This window comes from Suncus etruscus, chromosome 12 (assembly GCF_024139225.1).
Source record: "Suncus etruscus isolate mSunEtr1 chromosome 12, mSunEtr1.pri.cur, whole genome shotgun sequence".
NCBI classification, from domain to species: domain Eukaryota; kingdom Metazoa; phylum Chordata; class Mammalia; order Eulipotyphla; family Soricidae; genus Suncus; species Suncus etruscus.
In genome coordinates this window covers 81,939,868-81,958,522 of record NC_064859.1, presented here as the reverse complement: position 1 = coordinate 81,958,522, position 18,655 = coordinate 81,939,868, and the positions used below count along the sequence as shown (strand labels likewise).

The following is an 18,655-nucleotide window of genomic DNA, read 5'->3' as shown; positions in this document are numbered from 1 at the left end:
GCTCTATCACAACAGTTTTGATGTCTCAACTAAAGGACACAAAGGTTAAAAAATTTCCATCTAAAAAGCAGGAAAATATTATATTATTGACCTACTTCAGATTTTCACTTCTCAAAAGTGTTTGCCATAAAGGCAGACTGTGGGTGTTAAGGGTAGGTAGGAGATAGACTTGCAACATTGGTGATGGGAAGTGTGAAGGGATGGGTGTTGGAACATTATATGACTGAAACTCAACCATCAACAGCTTTATTACTGCATACCTCACAGTGATTCAAATAAAAAAGAAGACAAAAAATCCTTCACTTCTCAATAAATGGGACAATACAAGAATATTTTGTCTTTCTATCCATATACCTATGTGAATCTGAGTTTATAAATTATTGCAAAGAAAGAAAAATATGCTTAATTATATACCTGTTACTTGTTTTCTACACTGTAATTTAAGTCAGTCCATGAAAATTATAAGCATAGTGCTTACTTTGGCAGCACATATACTAAAATTGGAATGATAGAGAGATTTGCATAGTCCCTGCACAAGGATGACATGCAAATTTGTGAAGCATTCCAAATTAAAAAAAATTATAAGCATAAACCTTTATTTCAAATGATCAATTAGAAATTAACTTTTCTAATTAAGTTAAAAGTTAACTTTTAACTTAAATGCTCACATGAAAATACCTATTGTCAAAAATCTATAAATTCATAGTCTATTTTGGAGAGGGATTATAAAATTTTATGATTTCTACTTTATAGATTTCTTTATTTAAATGTTTGCGCAGGATACATCAAATTTATGGGGGAAATAGTAGTTGAAAATGTACCTTGGAAAAGTTTTGGGAGACATTTTTATATTGTAAAACATGAATAGTTAATCATAATAGCTAAGATGCTACAAGTTTAAACAAGTTATTTTAGAATGTTCCCTCAGGCGCTGGTGTTATTAGTTTTGTTGAGTCTATTCTGTCTTTGATAGAACTTTATTACACATTTTGGTAACACTAATATTTCAAACTGACTTTTATTGAAATGCATCGAAGGTGTATTTGCTATATTATATGGTAGTAGGGGGCTTCTTCCATATAAAATATCCCTCTCTATTGCATTTTGCCATTTCTGACACCCACTGAGTCCTCAACCAATATTATCATGTACTGAGACTATTTGTAGATATATCCATTCAGTGCCCAAACTGTAATCTTCTGCAAATCTTTAGCCTTAAGTTACCTTTAGCAAATCCATCACTATAGTCCTTCTGCAAATCTTTAGCCTTAAAAATCATCTATCCCATTTATTCTATTACTTCTAGTGATATCTATCTAAAATTGAAAATTCTTCCATTGCTCAAAAACTTTGAAGGAGAAAATGACCTCAGCTCAGATATCCTTGAAGATCTATAAAAGCTTCATATGCACAAACCATCACCAAGGTGATGACTGCCTTATCTTTAACTTAATATTTAATAAATATGTGTCCCAGTACGATGTTATTGACATATACAATATCAAAGAGAACTATATGCTGCCCTAATATCCAATTGCCCTTTCTATCTTACATTAGAAAAGTGCATATTTATTGGACATATGGATACTTAAAATGAAAAATATATTTATTAGACTCCTTCGGAATTTTTCTACATTACTGCTAAGTTATTTGCATTGTGGTGCACAAGAAGTGCTATTTCAAACTCATCTTTTTCTATTTTTTCTAATAAATATGGAATATTCATCTTGAAGAAATGGGTGAAATTTATAATTTATATGGCAATCACAGGCAGAGCTATAAATCTGAAAAATTAGGGTTTTAAACATCAAGGAACATCAATCCACACCTGATTTTTCTACCAAGAGAAATTAAATTCATTCTTAATTAAAAAATAGAATTTTTTGTCTTGTTTTACTATTAACCACGCATAGTCAAACTTAATTCTTTAAACAGTTATTAAGATAAGTTATATTATATTCAGTTCTAGTGCTTTACTGAATTGCTATATTATAACAAAACAAGGCATTAAGGACATTCTGAAAGAAATTTTCTAGAGCACATTTTCATGAGCTATTATACAGTAGGTATGTATGCTCTAATATATAATATGTGTATAATTCTAGAATTTCTGTTCCATGGATGTTTGCTTACCAAATGATTTGCACTGGTTTTGTTCCTTTGAGCTGTTTACATGAGGTGTTCATTTCTCAACAACCATTTTAATGGTTAATTTGTCTTTCAAACTTTAATTTTTAATCATTGTAATTAATAAAAAATAGTAATTTTTATTATTTGAATTTATATTTCTCGAACTAGAATAATCTTTCTTTCTCTCTTTCTCCCTTTCTCTATTTCTTTCTCTTTTGCTTTCTTTTACTTTTTCTCTTTCTCTTTCTACCTTTCTCTCTTTCTTTCTCTTTTGTTTTCTTTCTTTATATCTTTCTTTTTCTTTTTTTCCTCTTCCAGGGTTGGAGGGGGTTGGATATACAAGTCAGCAACATCCTGCCCACTCTGATTAGTATTTCTTTCCACATTATGCAGAGTTACTGTGCTTCTTATTTTAAAACTCTGCATACAGTTAATAATCAAAATATTTTTTCTTCTTGGTATTGGGGCTACACTCTGGGGTACTCAGGGTTTACTCCTGATTCTGCATATAAGTATCACTTCTGGCAGTGCTCAGGGGACCATAGAGATGCCAACATCAAACTCATTAGTCTCATGCAAAGCAAAGGTCCATCCATTGTACCTGATAAGTAAGATATATTTACAATTCATTTTATTACTGTAGTTTTTCTATTATTAATTAGCTTCCTCAAATGTGACTGTTGTTTCTCCTTGGGAGAACTTTTTTGAAAAATATTCTTAATTTTGTGGTAGTTAAACTACTTAATCATTTTTGGGAGGAGTGGGGAAGCCACTCCTGGCAATGCTCAGGGGTTACTCAGAAATTACTTCTGGAAGGCTCCAGGGACCCTATGAATTGCCAACGACAAAACTCTTGTAGGCTGCTTACAAGCCAAATTGGTCTACAAGCTATATTCTCTAGTTAACTATGAATTACTTCAAAATAGTTTTCAAAGGTCTAACAATGTTGAGGGGATGGGTTGGTGTCAAGGATCTAACTCAGGTATTTGTATATCACAGGAATATGCTACAAGCTTGAGCTAACATATATACACATATGTATATGTGTATGTATGTAGATGTGTGTTTATTGCATACACATTGATTTCTATAGAAACTTTCTTTACTATCTGGTAGGAAATAAAATGTCATAAAATAAATTAAAAGATAATTCATAAAGTTTAAACTGAGTCTACAGAATAAAAATTTAGAAAAACACCAAAGAATTGACATAGTAAAATTACCTAGATCTGTAAAATTGGAGCCAAAGACTAAAAAAAAGAAATAGCACATTTTGGGAAAGATATTAACCAAATTTTTTCCAATATTGACAAAAGGAAACAAGACATAGGTAAATGAAGAGCTATGAAGGGCTGGGAAAATATATAAATTAAATTGTGAGTTTATATGTTGTAAAAAATTTTGAAAAGTAGCAGACAAAAATGCTTAAGAGCAATCAGAGCTGGGACAAATATACTACCTTCAATGGAACAACATTAAAGTTTATGACTACAATTGCCATTGCAGTAATAAAAAAAACACAGGATGTAAATTAATGCATTTTCAAAATTCCCACCTAAAATGTTATGACTTTCAGAAAGTGAAATAATGAATAAATACAGTGAGGGTGATTTGGCTGCACACAGTAACCCACTGATGGCCAGGGTTGATTGGGCTGATCTGGCTGGCTAGGTGGATGTCCTCTTCCTTCTCACTGTACCATATGTGTCCCTCTCAAACTCTACATTTGCTCAAAGAAAATGGGAATGGTGGGGCCGGCGAGGTGGCGCTAGAGGTAAGGTAACTGCCTTGCAAGTGCTAGCCAAGGAAGGACCACGGTTCAATCCCCTGGTGTCCCATATAGTCCCCCCAAGCCAGGGGCAATTTCTGAGCACTTAGCCAGGAGTAAGCCCTGAGCATCAAACAGGTGTGGCCCAAAAAACCAAAAAAAAAAAAAAATGGGAATGATATACAAGTAGCTCACTCTCCTGCTAGAACCTACAAACAAGCTCTCAAGAAGTGAAATAAAGACTTAAAACAACAACAAGGTAAACAGAAACATCTTTACCAGAAGTTCTGTGCTAAATGATACATGAATGGAAATTCGCCTGCAACTATAAGTGCTTCAAGAAAATATATGAAAATGGAAGCAGAAGAAAGCAGATAATAAAAATATGCAGTAATATAAATGATTATTGAGTATAATATCGTAGACTTTAAAAAGTGATAAAATAACTAGATAGAAAACATAAAAAAGGGTATTGAGGGGCCAGAGCAATGGTGCAACGATAGGGTGTTTGCCTTGCAAGCGGCTGACCTGGGACGAACCAAAGTTGGATTCCCCAGTGTCCTATATGGTTCTCCAAGGTAGGAAGAATTTCAGGTTGCATAGCCAGTAACCCGTGAGAGTCACCTGTTATGGCTCAAAATTAAAAAATAAAATAAAGACGGATATTGAAGTAGTGAGCTTTGTAGTTGCTAGGAAATATTATAATTTAATATTATGATTTAAATAAAATCTTAACTAAGAATGTCAGATCTGTAGAGATAGTACAGCAGGTAAGGTGATTTTACTGCATGCATTTAAGCTGGTTTTGATCCTTGTCACCCCACATAGTCCCCCACAAGCCCCTCCAAGGGGGATCCATGACCACAGAGCTAGTAGTAATGCCTGAGCACTCTGGGGTGTGGGCCCCAAACAATAAAAAAGTCTACTTAATCCCTTAAGAATAGCAAAAGCTCATAAATATGATGGCCAAAGTCTTTTGGAAAACCCCAAGTTAAACAATTGTTTTAGCTGCACAAATTTTTAAATGATAATATTAAAAAGGAAAAAAATGCCTTATTGCTGACTGACAAACACATCTGGACAACACACTCAGGGAAAATAAAAGAATAAACTTGTTTCTTTAGCATACTTCTTTGGGAATGTGTTCCCAGCTGATCTATGGACTTACTTGGGGAAAAAATAAACAAAAGTTGGCTTCAGTATTCTCACACAGCTCATTTAGTTCACTCTTCCCTAAGGTCCAGATTTCATAAAACACTCCTGTGGGGCCTTTAGGCTTTTCAAATATTCAGACTCAGCCCACTGGTATATGAAGACAGGAGTCCATTATAAAAGGTGCCTGTGATGATCAGAATGTTCCTTTATTTTATTTCACCTTCATTGTTTTCAGGTTACTCCAATGCTTGTACTTGTTTCACTTACTGCTTAGTATGTGGGCTATATTGGAGACTAGGAAAGGCAAGATGGCTTAGATTGTGCCATGGATGCTTAAATACGATTACAGAAAAATTTTTTCTTTTTTCTTTTAAAAAGTGATCAAATGAAGAGACAAGGTGGCCCCTCTTCTGTTAGATGATAAAATAGAAAGGTACTCATCCACGAAATAGAAATAGCTGAAGACTGCTGCTCCTGACATTTCATTTCTGTTTCTGCAGATAAATGTTTGTTACCAAGGAGAATGTGGGCCTGACATTTTAAGATTTGGAAAGTAACTTAAATCATTCACAGATATCTCAAGTGAGATACACATTCCATTGTACATTTCTTCCAAGGCAGGGATCTATCTTTATAGTCCTTCAGGGAGTGAAAGAAATAGCACTGAAACAACTAGTTTCTCAGTATTGTCCTCTCTAGTAACATGTTCTCTTGTCTTTCTGATGAAATCTTCCTGCTTGCTTCTAAATTCAACATACAAATCTGAGTTTCTTGAAAATCGGTGAAAGAAAAAGAGGGCAATGCAGTCAGAGTAGGTTATTCATAAGGGAAAAAAAATCCCTCACAATTGTTTCGAATTTAGGCTATTGTTGCTTGCTTTTAACTGAAATGAGTTCTTTTTTGCTTTAGGATATAAGGCTTTCCACAAGCCTCCTCTGACCCATCCCATAAATTTTTTTCCTAAAACACTTAACATTTTCTCTCAGTCTTTTTTCCCCCTAGTGTCCCTCCAGGCTGTGCTCCAGGCTTAATTCTGGCTCTGTGTTTAGGAATCGCTCTTATGGACTCAAGGAACCAGATGGGGTGCCCGGGATAGAACCCAGGATGGATATGGGCAAATGCCCAAACAGTACCAGCCCCACACACATACCATTTTAACCAAAATAACTTATCAGGAACCAAAAAGAAGTTACAGAGGTTATGGCACATGTCTCCTCTGCTTTTGCCTCCTGTTTTCCCACCACCATTTGGTCCACAGCCGTGGGTACAGCCTTCTGTGGTGACCTGGGAAATATTTAATACCACTGGACTTAGAAGCATCACATCTTTCAGATCTTCTTGTACTGTACCATAGCCAGGTTGATCAAGAATCTCTAGGAGATGCTTGGGCCTTCTGAGCACCCTTGAAAGGTATATTAAAATAATATATTCCATCCTCACAATCTAATATATAACATCCAGTCTGTATTATCTGCTCTGTCTGTGACTTTTGAAAACAAAGCTGGTAACTGGTAATCAATAACTTATTAAAGATTCACTATCCACCATGTATGATGGGTGAGTCTGGTATGTGTGTGTATTATGTATGTTTATGCTTACATACATGAGGAAGCGGGGAGAGAGAGAAGGAGAGAGAGAAAAAGTGAGAAAGAGAAACTGTTAGTTTATTTTATAGAACTGTGTTCTGGTCAACATTCCCCAGCCTAGGGATTTAATTCTTGTAGTTGAAAACCTAATTCATAGGCTGGACTTCTACTGTCTGTCAATAGATCTTTCTGGACTGGATTGATTCTTTCAGCATCAAAATCTGGGAGAAAATCTTGTCTAAAAAAAATCAAATTTTCTCATTTTCACTTTGTCCTGTAATTAGCTGGTAATGATTAGATAGAAAATTTAGAATAGATATTTTTATCCTAATTTCTTGGGTATAGATGGTTTCATTTCAATGTATGTCAATTTCATTTCTTTTAAATATAATCACTTAATTTAAGCACTGTCGTTACAAAATTGTTCATGGTTGAGTTCCAGTCTTAGCATGTACACCACACTTCACCAGCGCATATTTTCCATCATCTCTATCCTCAGATTCCTTCCTCTCCACCCTCCCACCTTTTATTATATTGCTAATAAGCCAATGATGTGTTGAGTAAAGTATAGATATTGGAGAACACATATAAACTACTTATTCCAGACAAATATTGATTATTATCTTAGCATTATGAGAATGGCTATGTCCTTGGCCTAAATTATATTATTAATTTATCTGTGACCTAAAACTGCCCTTATTTTATAGAAACCCCCCAAATTATATGTTGTCACTGCATAAATTATTTTATGCATTTTAATATGTCTAAAGAAAATGGAATACTGATATGAAATTTCTGCGCCAGTGCTTTTATTTCATTTATTTCACAGGGCAGCTCTAGATCATTCTTGACAAATTGGTCAGGTGGGTGACTCCAAAGGTCTAAAATATAGTGTTGGTGGGACACTGCCTGAGGATTACCTGGGTTATCCAGGCAGTGTGTAGAGAACCATGTGGTGCCAGGGATCAGCTGCATGCAAGGCATATGCTTTAACATCTCTCTTTAGCCTCTGTACACAAAGTGAGTTTAAGACTCAAAATGGAGAGTTAGAGTGGTAATGCACTCTGGTAGGGAAATTGCCTTGCACATGACTGACATGGGTTTGATTCACCATAGCTTATATGGTTTCCTGAATATCTACCAGAAGTGATATCTGGTACAATTTCACCAGGTATCATCCACTAGGAATGCCTGAACATTGCTGGGTGTGACCCTAAAACAGAACCAAACCAAACCAAATCAAACAAAGACCGAATGGAGAACATGAATTTTGGCATAAGTCAAAAATTTTTTCTTTTACTTTAGAATGGTTATTAGAAAAAAAATTTAGACACTTAGGGAAGTGTGTTCCCAATTTCCATCTGTTCAGTCTCTTTAGCAGTAGTGTCAGGATTAAGTAATGTTTTAGGATAAACTAAACAGGCCTCACTCAATTTATATTCTCTTCAGATCCACTCTATGCCAGGAAATTCTCTGTGCTGAAGAACTCCGGGGATAGTAGGATAGTGTTGGAGGAATCTATGCATATCTTTCAATGTGAAAATGGCTGAGTTTCCATAGCCACTCTGTCTTTTACAAAGGGCTAAGTTTTGCTACTGTGAAAGTTTCCTCTGCCAAATTTTGGGCGTACTTTAATCCCCTAAGGCAAACAATGATGTCACTTTTATTTCAAGGGATTTGTTGACAATTATTGGGGTGCAAATAACCAAAATTTAAAAAAAAATGGAAAGAAGGAAAGGAGCGAGAGACAGAGACAGAACGACAGAGAGAAGGCCAAGGTTAGAGAACGCAAGATGTCAGCCAGAGAAATAGTAGCAGAAGGAGCAAAAAGCAGCAGGAGCAGGAAATCAGGTAGACAATTTCTCAGGAACTCCAGCAGCTGCAAGTATGGCAGAATCAGGCAAGGGGGGAATCTAGCACTTCTGCTTGGGCCTTAAGTACACCAATCCCAACAGCCCTCCAGGGGGCATCTCATAACTGATGTCTTTATCCTTAAAGGGACAGGAGCACGCTTATGACAGAGAGCCTTAATGCTAAGTTCCTACACATAGGTTGCATATAATGGTAACATGCATTTGAATGTTTTTCAGGAAAATCAATTTTATCTTTTCTTATGGGTTCTCATGTGTTAAAACTCAAGAAATGCATATTATACCTTAACTTCTGAATTTATTCCCAATTAAATATAATATTAATGTAACTAAAAAATATTTAGGGGCAGGGGCTGAGTCATATCTCATGTCCCAACTAATTTTCCTTGGGAGTGTGAGAGGGCTTACAGGAACCTTGTCGTGCTAGTCACAAAACCAGGGCTGGCAATACATAAGGCAAATACTTTAGCCTTGAACTGTCTCTCAGGTTTTAAAAAATAAGTGCTGTTTTGTTTTTTTTTTTGTAAAGATGGAAATAAAAAATAAATTGTATTAACAGCTACTTCTTTTAGGGATGATTAAATATTCTATAATGAGATAGTGGTGGAAAGACGAGTTGTGAATACACTAAGAACTGAGATATATACTTAAATAACTGACTTTCATGTTAGTGAATAAAATCTCAATGATACGCTATGTAAAAAATTTTTTCTAGATCCTTGGTAGCTTTTATGTGTCACAGGCTGAATCTGTCTATCAAAGGCTTCATTACCGATGCCTGGATCTTCTTTTTGAGAAACTACCTAATGCACTTCTTGTTTTTCAGTGACCACTAAGATGGAATGTGTCTTTTTTTTTCTAACACATATTTGAGGGCAGTCGCTTCAGATTTCTGACAAAACATATATACATTTCAGATATTAAGTCTGACAATCTGATTTCCTTAAGGGATAGATAGATGTCAAGTTCACTAAGGCAACCGGTGAGTTGTCAGTATGAATTAATAGACTGTCAAATCCAAGTCTGTTCAACCCAATATTATGTACTCATCAAATAGTGTTGGATTCTGGGCCAATTTTTCAAAAAATAATTCAAACATATATTTTCTGCATTTATTTAACCCATTTCTTATACATCACAGTTTTTAAATATGTATATAAATAAATATATTTCACAAAAAAATAAATGATAAAATGTTCCTATTTCACTTCTAGGTTATCTCATTAAACAGACTACCTTGCATCTATCTGTATTATAGCAAATGACAAATTTAATCTTTTAACATATCAATAGGCACATCAAAAGTTGTCACTCTTTTTATTATTAAAATGTAAATCAAAACAATATAATAGCATCTCACACTCAGTGAGAATGGTTCTTATCAAAAAAGACAAGTGACAAAGAAGAAATGAAAGGAAACATATATTGTTAGTAGGAATCTAGCTTGATGCAATCTATGGAAAACAATATGGAGATTTCTCTAAAATGTTAAGGAAATTTTATATGCACTACTTACTTTTGTTTGGCTAGTTACCTGAAATATATAGACACTAATCTGAATATGTATAAATATATGTATATGAATGTATAGATTCATGTTTATTATTTATAATTGTCCAAGTTATAGCTATTTAAAATATTTTGTAAACAAATACATAATTATAAGTATTTATTCATAGACAATATAAGATAAAGCTAACAGGTATATCCCCACTTATTCAAAACTAAAAATGGCACATTGAAGAACTGAGTTTGTGGCAAATGTACAAATATTGAGTATATGAAAACATCTTCAGAGCCTTTGCAGGGAAAGTAAAATTATTTATAGTCAAAAACTTTGTGAGGATCAGGCATAACATACAAAAATGTAGAGCTAGATTTTATCTTTGGATTTCACATTTAATTTTCAGATCCTAGTCCCAAATAGGCATTTTTTATACCTTATTTCTATTAATACTACTTAAATAAATAAATAAATAAATTACTACTTAAAGGCATGATATTATTGAACTTTTAAATAATATTTTAATATTTAAGATGTAAAATTGAAGACTTTACCAAAGACACTTCTCAGATTGGCAAGAAGACCTGGAATCAGTATAAATTCATAATTCTCAAAGTACTTGTACAGACCATCGCTAATCTAGTCTTCCACTTATGCCTTGAGATGCAAGAGAGAGACTGTACATTGGCCAGAGAGACAGTACATAGAATAAGGAGCTGACCTTGCATGCAGCATATCCAGGTTCGATCCCAGACACCCCCATAGCATCCCCAAGTTCAATAGGAGTAATCTCTGAACTCAGAACTAGAATTAAGTACAGTCCTGTGTACCCCCCCCAAAAAAAAAACAATAGACACAAAGTGAACTATCAAGAACTTCCTGAAGGTAAAACATATTCCCTTGATGATGCTATAGATTGGCAAATAGATTAACCTTTGCAACTGTGCTGCATTCTCTTGGAGAAGATCTGGCTGTTTATTCCCAACAGTAAATAAAAATATAAATTAATTGCTGTGGTTTTTAATTAAGACTACACTCTATTTTCAGATGACCAAGAAACCATTTTTACATTAGTACCTTGAACCAACTCATTTCCAATTAATTCCACAACAGAAATGTTATGTGTGTGGTAATCATAAAATATTTGTCTGTGGATTAGTAGTGGTATGAGAACTTTAAGTAAAATAAATTAAGGAAATAAATATGGAAGAGTGCAAGGAAATGAGAAAAGAGAAATTGTACTAAAGTATCAGACTAATTATTCCTCAATTGCATTATAACACTGCTAGGGGTCATTGATATTTCTTCAAAAACTAAGTCCTAATTATGAAGTGACCTAAAATAACTTAACGTGATGATTGATGTTAAATATGGCAAGAGAATGAAAAATTACAGAGTCTTTTGCATGAGAATTCAAAGTTTGAATCTAAACTTTGGGCATTACAAGTTTTTGTCTTTGGCTTTTTGTCCTTTATTAACCCTCAGCCCTGGGTTATTTCATTGTTAATATAAAGATAACAATCCATTTATAAGAGAAGATTCAAAGGATGATATAGTGGCAAAGGTACTCAATAAAGTAATTCTCATGATGGCAGGATATCAGACCAACCATCACCTCTAGTGGCATAAGAATTTTTCTCCCAACTTCTAATCAATACAAAGAAGAACAAAAAAGAAAATGATCGATTAAAATAACACCAGAAATTTTTAGATTAAACCGACAATGCAATGTTGAAAAGGAGAGAAATTCCCATCAGCTTTAATAAAGAAAAATCTACCTGACCTTGATGTAAATAAGATCAGTTAAAGGAAAGACATTTGAACTCTCTCATTACATATTCAATTTTTCAAAAACTATTTCGTGTTCGAATAAGTTATAGGGCATTCCATTTTTTAAAAACTATTTGGTGTTTGAATAAATTATAGGGCAGAGCAGGTGTCTATATGTACCTTGGGACATGATTCTAAGAAAGCTTTCCCGGGCATTTTCTCTACATTCATGCAATCAAATCTCATAGTACAATTGGTAAAGGGGCAGGTCCTTTCATAACTTTACATTTCTGACTCCTAAAGGAGAGACCGTATGTAGACTAGAAAGAGTTTCTCTGCTAACAATGGTGACTGAGAATGATTTCCTGGCCCTCATTAGCCAATAAGTCAAAGGGCAATGCAATGAAAATTGGAAGAAAGAAAATCTATCAGAGCCATGAATTTTGCATAGTAAATAGATGCTGAAGAACCTGAGGACTGGAAAATTTGGAAATGTGAAAGAAATATTCAGATGTATTCATAGGGGTAGAAAAGAGAAAAGGACAATTTTTTTTTTATCAAAATTGTTGACAAATAGTGAGCCACTGATTAAGGGAAGAAAGAACAGGAGAAATGCTACAATGCAAAAAGAAAAAGCATAACCAGACAACTCTGAGAAAGACATATGTCTAAATGTGATTTAATTCAGCATCCAAGAAAGATTGTCAGAAAGCTATCATCTTCAATGAAGTATAAAAAGGAAGAGCATTATGAAAAACTATCATATGATTAGATAAGATTTTTGTAACCAGAACCTAGCTCAATTCCAGGCACATAAATCACAAGCAAATAGAAATAACATCCAGAAAATGTTCATTGCCTTTTCTAAGGGCAATAAATTTACAATATATACTCATTTCCATCATATTATTTTATTGCATTTTCTAAAATATCTAATACGCATGATAATATTTTGAAATAATACTAGTGTGCATGAATTATTTGACATCCACACTCCTGTTTCCACTGCTCACAAGGATAATAAACAGATCACTGGGAAATAACTCTAACAGTGCCATAAGGGTAGGTGCCAACATATCCTTAAGCACATTTCAGAATTCGGGCAGGAATAACTCAGTGGATTGAAATTTCAAGAAACATTGTAGATTCTTGTGGAGAAACTTTTCCCAGTATAGTCTGCTGAACTGATCCAAGCCTGTGTCAGGACCTAAATATGAGAGAGGATAAATAGTGTAGTACAATATGGTAATCTGTGCACCTGAGATATACAAACATTTAAGCCAATTGTGGAATCTCCATTGAATATCATACATAAGAATTTAAGGCAGAAATATTTCTTTAATAGGGTCACTTAGAGTAAAATAGTGAAAATAATCTTTAACATACAATTTTAATGAGAAATAATTTTGTATTACATCACTATCCAGATGCTTTCATATCATGAAATCCAGAAAATATAAACTGTATGTCTGGCCCAAGGTCTCTGGCTGCTGTGAATGCTGTTCAAATAACCCAGAAGTGTAGAATATCAATTATAGTAGTTTATCTGCAACGCTTTCATGTTTCCTGTTTCCATGACTCCCAAATAAGGATTTGATAAAATTCATATAATGCCTGGCTCTATGCATCTCCTCAATAAAGGCTTTCTACATTTAGTTCTTGAAAATTTGCATATTTTAACATTATAAAAAATAAATACTGAGTCAGAATAGGTAGCAAAGATTTTAGCATGATAGAGGGAGTGTTATCTGAAAGCTGAGTCACTGTTCATATTTAAGAATTGCGTGATGTGATTTGTTCTAGATGTCAGGTTGAACCTTACCTTTATCCTAAAAACAAATCTCTAAAATATAAAATCTCATGATCTATCTAAATAATTTACTTGTTATATTTACTTATATCAATTTGTATTTAGATTTATTTACATCAATTTGTTCTACTAGTAACAGGAGCCCCCCAAATTTAATAATAATAATTAAAATATTGATATAGAGAGTTAAAATATTAATAAACATTCCTGATTAATAGAGAGCTAAAGGCTCAAGGTGATCAATTGAATGCCTAGATGCCATATGAAGAGTCAACAAAAAAATAGGTCAACCCGGCTCCACAATCCTTTCCAGGGTTTCTTCTGGAAAGTAGATAAGCCTTGCCTTCTTTTTTTTTTTTTTTCCCCTTTGGTTTTTGGGCCACACCCTGTAATACTCAGGGGTTACTCCTGGCTCTGCACTCAGAAATTGCTCCTGTCTTGGGGGACCATATGGGATGCTGGGGAAATCTGATCTCGGTTCGTCCTAGGTCAGCCTCATGCAAGGCAAATACCCTACTGCTGCGCTCTGGTCCCAAGCCTTGCCTTCTTTAAGGACCCCATCAAACTTCCTTTCTATACCATAGAAGAAAGTGACTTTTGTTTTGTGCTCACATAACATATATGGCTATATCTGGGGACCTTTATTTGGCTTCTTTGTGGTCCTCTAATATGATAAAATTTTCTAATATACAAAGCATTTAGAATAACAAATAGAGAAATAAATGCCTTTATTTCTTTTTAGATTCCATTCCTTCCTATCTCACATCTATCATTATCCAAAATGATAACATCTTGATCTTCTTGAATTTATGGTAGATGAGTCACTTTCAGATCTACTCAATGTTTATTGACTCTGTCCAGAGCACCTTATGGGCTGTCAGGATTAAACCTAGGCCAGTCAAAGGCAAAACAATTATCCTACCCTCTGTAATATCTCTCCAATTTCTTTAATCTTATACACACTTGTTACTGCTATTTATTTTTTTCTACCAATTCCAACAACATTCATCAAGTATCTTTTTTCCACAGACACCATGAGACCCTCAGCTCTCTCATAAACCTTGAGGCAATCTGTAAATTTTTAAAGATGATCCCCAATTAACACATGAGTTGAAGTTATGTTTTCTATCTCACAATCATGTGCAGGTAAAGTTGAGAGTTTTACTTACTCTCTTTTCATTATGATGATTGTTGAAAAAATGTGTGTCCTCTATTAAAGTCTGCCTTCTCATTTAGCTATTTATCCCCATGCTTTATGTCCCCATTATTGCAGACACATTTCACCTGAACTCCAAAGAACATGCCAGTGAGCCAAGGGTAAAATTTCAAAGGCAAATACTGATTCTGTTCAGTTCTAATTGTGATATATATCCACGAATCCAAAAATGTAGTTCAAAAAGTCACTATGGAGGAGAGAAAAAAAATGTCTTTTTAGGAGCTCCCCATCCACTGCTGGTCCAACCCCCAAGGGAAAACAATATGAAGACCTATCAGTAAACTCAGAATTAAATTGTCATATGATCCAGAAATCCTGCTTTTGGGTATCAATCCGAGGGACAGAAAAATACTGATCCAACAGGATATATATACATCACTATTCATTATAGCACTTAGTCCAATAGCTAAGAGTTGGAATCACCCTAAATGTCCAACAACAGATGAATGGATCATGAAGATGCAGTATACATAAGATGGATTACTACATACCTGTAAGGGATGATGCAATCATGCAATTTGCTGCAACATGGATGGAACTGAAAGATGTTGTGTTAAATCAAGTAAGCCAAAAGAAGGATAAATACAGGAAGATATAGTTTATATGTAATATTGACAATAATTGCATGAAAAATGCAATAACTTAAATAGAAATTGTCGAGAATACTAGACTCCAGAGTATAGTGAGAAGGAAAGAAATTGAGTGAAGGAGAAATATACATGAAAGCATGGTGGACAGGGGCCAAGAGGCCTCAAGTGCATTGGTGGTATTAAGAAAGGACAGAACTAAATATCTAATCCAGAGTCAACAACAATTAAATCATGAGACTTAAAATTTAACAACCAAAATTTAAAGCAGGCTTGTTATTCTGTCAGGCCAAGACAGGGCATGGTGGCATGCGATGGACTTTGGGAACCTTTGGTGGAGAGAGGTTGACAGTGGTGGTGGGATTAGTCCTAAATAAAAATGCCTAAAACCTAACGATGAAAAGTTTTGTAGATCAAAATGTTTTAAGTAAAAATTTTTGATAGTCGTTTAGGCATAGATTAGTAAAGTAGCTCAAATAAGAAAACCTCAAGAAATAAATTTAATTTGAATTAAAGCTGTTATGTTAGATGTACATAAGATACATACATATTGGGGCCAGAAAGACAGGAATAGCTCTACTAACTCTGTGAGAATCATTTGAAAACATGTTGAATATTCTCCAATAAAATAATGTTTTTCCTAAAGAACTACTTTAGTTATATGACTACAGAAGCAGCCAGAGCATATTATTTATTTAATGTAAGCAATACGTATTTCAAAACTAAATAAAGTCAAGAAACCTTTTCTTTTTTTAATTTTATATATATATATATATATATTATTTAAACACCTTTATTACATACATGATTGTGTTTGGGTTTCAGTCATGGAAAGAACATCACCCATCACCAGTGCAACATTCCCATCACCAATGTCCCAAGTCTCCCTCCTCCCCACCCAACCCCCGCCTGTACTCTAGACAGGCTTTCTATTTCCCTCATACATTCTCATTATTAGGATAGTGCAAAATGTAGTTATTTCTCTAACTAAACTCATCACTCTTTGTGGTGAGCTTCATGAGGTGAGCTGTAACTTCCAGATCATTTCTCTTTTGTGTCTGAAAATTATTATTGCAAGAATGTCTTTCATTTTTCTTAAAACCCATAGATGAGTGAGACCATTCTGCATTTCTCTCTCTCTCTCTGACTTATTTCACTCAGCATAATAAATTCCATGTATAGGAAAACTTTATGACTTCATCTCTCCTGACAGCTGCATAATATTCCATTGTGTATATGTACCACAGTTTCTTTAGCCATTCGTCTGTTGAAGGGCATCTTGGTTGTTTCCAGAGTCTTGCTATGGTAAATAGTGCTGCAATGAATATAGATGTAAGGAAGGGATTTTTGTATTGTATTTTTGTGTTTCTAGGGTATATTCCTAGGAGTGGTATAGCTGGATTGTATGGGAGCTCGATTTCCAATTTTTGGAGTTATCTCCATATCGCTTTCCATAAAGATTGAAGTAGACGGCATTCCCACAAGCAGTGGATAAGAGTTCCTTTCTCTCCACATCCCCACCAACACTGTTTGTTCTCATTCTTTGTGATGTGTGCCAATCTCTGTGGTGTGAGGTCGTACCTCATAGTTGTTTTGATTTGCATCTCCCTGATTCCCTGATGATTAGTGATGTGGAGCATTTTTTATTTTTTTCTTTTATTTATTTATTTTTCACAAAATTATTTATGGTACATAGTGATAACGAGTGAGGGGCACTCCCACCCCAGTGCTGTCCTCCCTTTTCCCCCGTTTTCAGCATGCATCTCATATCTCCCTCCCTTTCCACCCAGAATACTAGTGCAACTAGTCTCCACTTTACAGCTTGTTTTAGATTATCTATTCTGTTGTCATTTGCGAAAAAAAGGATAAGAAAAAAAGGAAGAAGAGAAAAAAATTGGCCACAACTACAAAAAAAGAAAGAGAAAAAAGAAAAAAAAATGCACCCAGCTAATGGAAAAAAAAAAAAAAAGAAGGAAAAAAAATCACCAAATAATAACCACAGGAGTGAAAAGGGAAGAGAAAAGTGGAGGAAAGAAGAAAAATAAAGTCAAAGACTAACAAATCAGAACAAAACAAGAAAAATAAGGGGTGCTGGAGTGGCAGGGTTTGGCGTTCCCTCCACTTTTTTTTTTTTTTTTTTTTTGCATAGACACAGCAAGCATTGGGGGAGAGTGGGAATTCCCATGGCCTAAGAGATTTAGGGCTTCTCCATCCTTGAAGCATACCATCATGGAATCAACCCCTGGCTCCATAGATACTCATTACCTCATCCCAAGGGTTTTTTATGTGGTGCCAGGAAACTTTCCTCTCAGTTGTGGGTGAGAAAATGAGGCCACTGTAGCTAGCGGTCTTCGCATTTGCACAGCTCCTAGGACAGGGTCTAGGTTAGTCTTTACGGTTCTAAAGGTTCTGTTCCACCATTGTTGTGTTCAGTCTTCTGTAACAGATGCTCCCTGTTTTCACTCAGTCCCCAAGCTGAAGTATGGTATATTATGGATCTAAGGGTTCTGCTCAGTCTCTGTTGTCCAAGTTGGGCCTCTGCAATAAGAAATCCTTTTTCCTTTTTTTTTTTTATTTAAACACCTTGATTACATACATGTGTGTTTGGGTTTCATTCATGTAAAGAACATCACCCATCACCAGTGCAACATTCCCATCACCAATGTCCCAAATCTCCCTCCTCCCACCCGACCTTAGTATAGTCTAGGGCAGGGTTTTTCTTATTGGTCCCAAAAAAAGTTCTGCCCAGTCGCAGCTGTCAAAGTCAGTTTTCTGTATATGGTGCTCTTATTTTTCGCAGTTCAAAGGACAGTACATCTTCTGATTTCCATCCAGTGTTAGGTGAGGTGATAAGACAACTTGGTCTTGGGTTAAGTTGCCATTTCCTCATTGTCATATCATAACTGGTACAAGTTGCTGCCAGAGCTGTGCTATAATTCTCTCAATGGAGTTGGTTCCTGGAATTGTTGCCCAGAGCTGTATCAGTTCTACATTTGGGATCTGAGGTTTGGGGTTGAACTAACACTGTCCAATCTCCTGGAGACTGGGTTGTATTCACATGACACATGTCAGGATGGGAGGCACCCTTGTGTTATAAAAAGTGTGAGGTCTTTTCCCTAGAAGAAAAGATCTTATTTCTGTGTCTATGGATTCCCCTTATTTACTGTGCCCATACAAAAACGTATAGTTTCATATTGGATTGCTGATGCTATTCTAGGTAAGGATGACTGGTTATACTCACAGTCTCTGTGGTCTGTT

The 18,655-nt window shown here is 34.9% G+C and overlaps 1 non-coding gene across 1 annotated transcript; it reads left to right on the top strand.

Moving 5' to 3' along the window:
• The first annotated feature begins 470 nt into the window (after positions 1–470).
• On the top strand, positions 471–574 carry LOC126025265 (U6 spliceosomal RNA). Its single transcript, XR_007501297.1, has one exon. It is a non-coding gene; the product is annotated as a U6 spliceosomal RNA (small nuclear RNA).
• Positions 575–18,655: the final 18,081 nt, after the last annotated feature.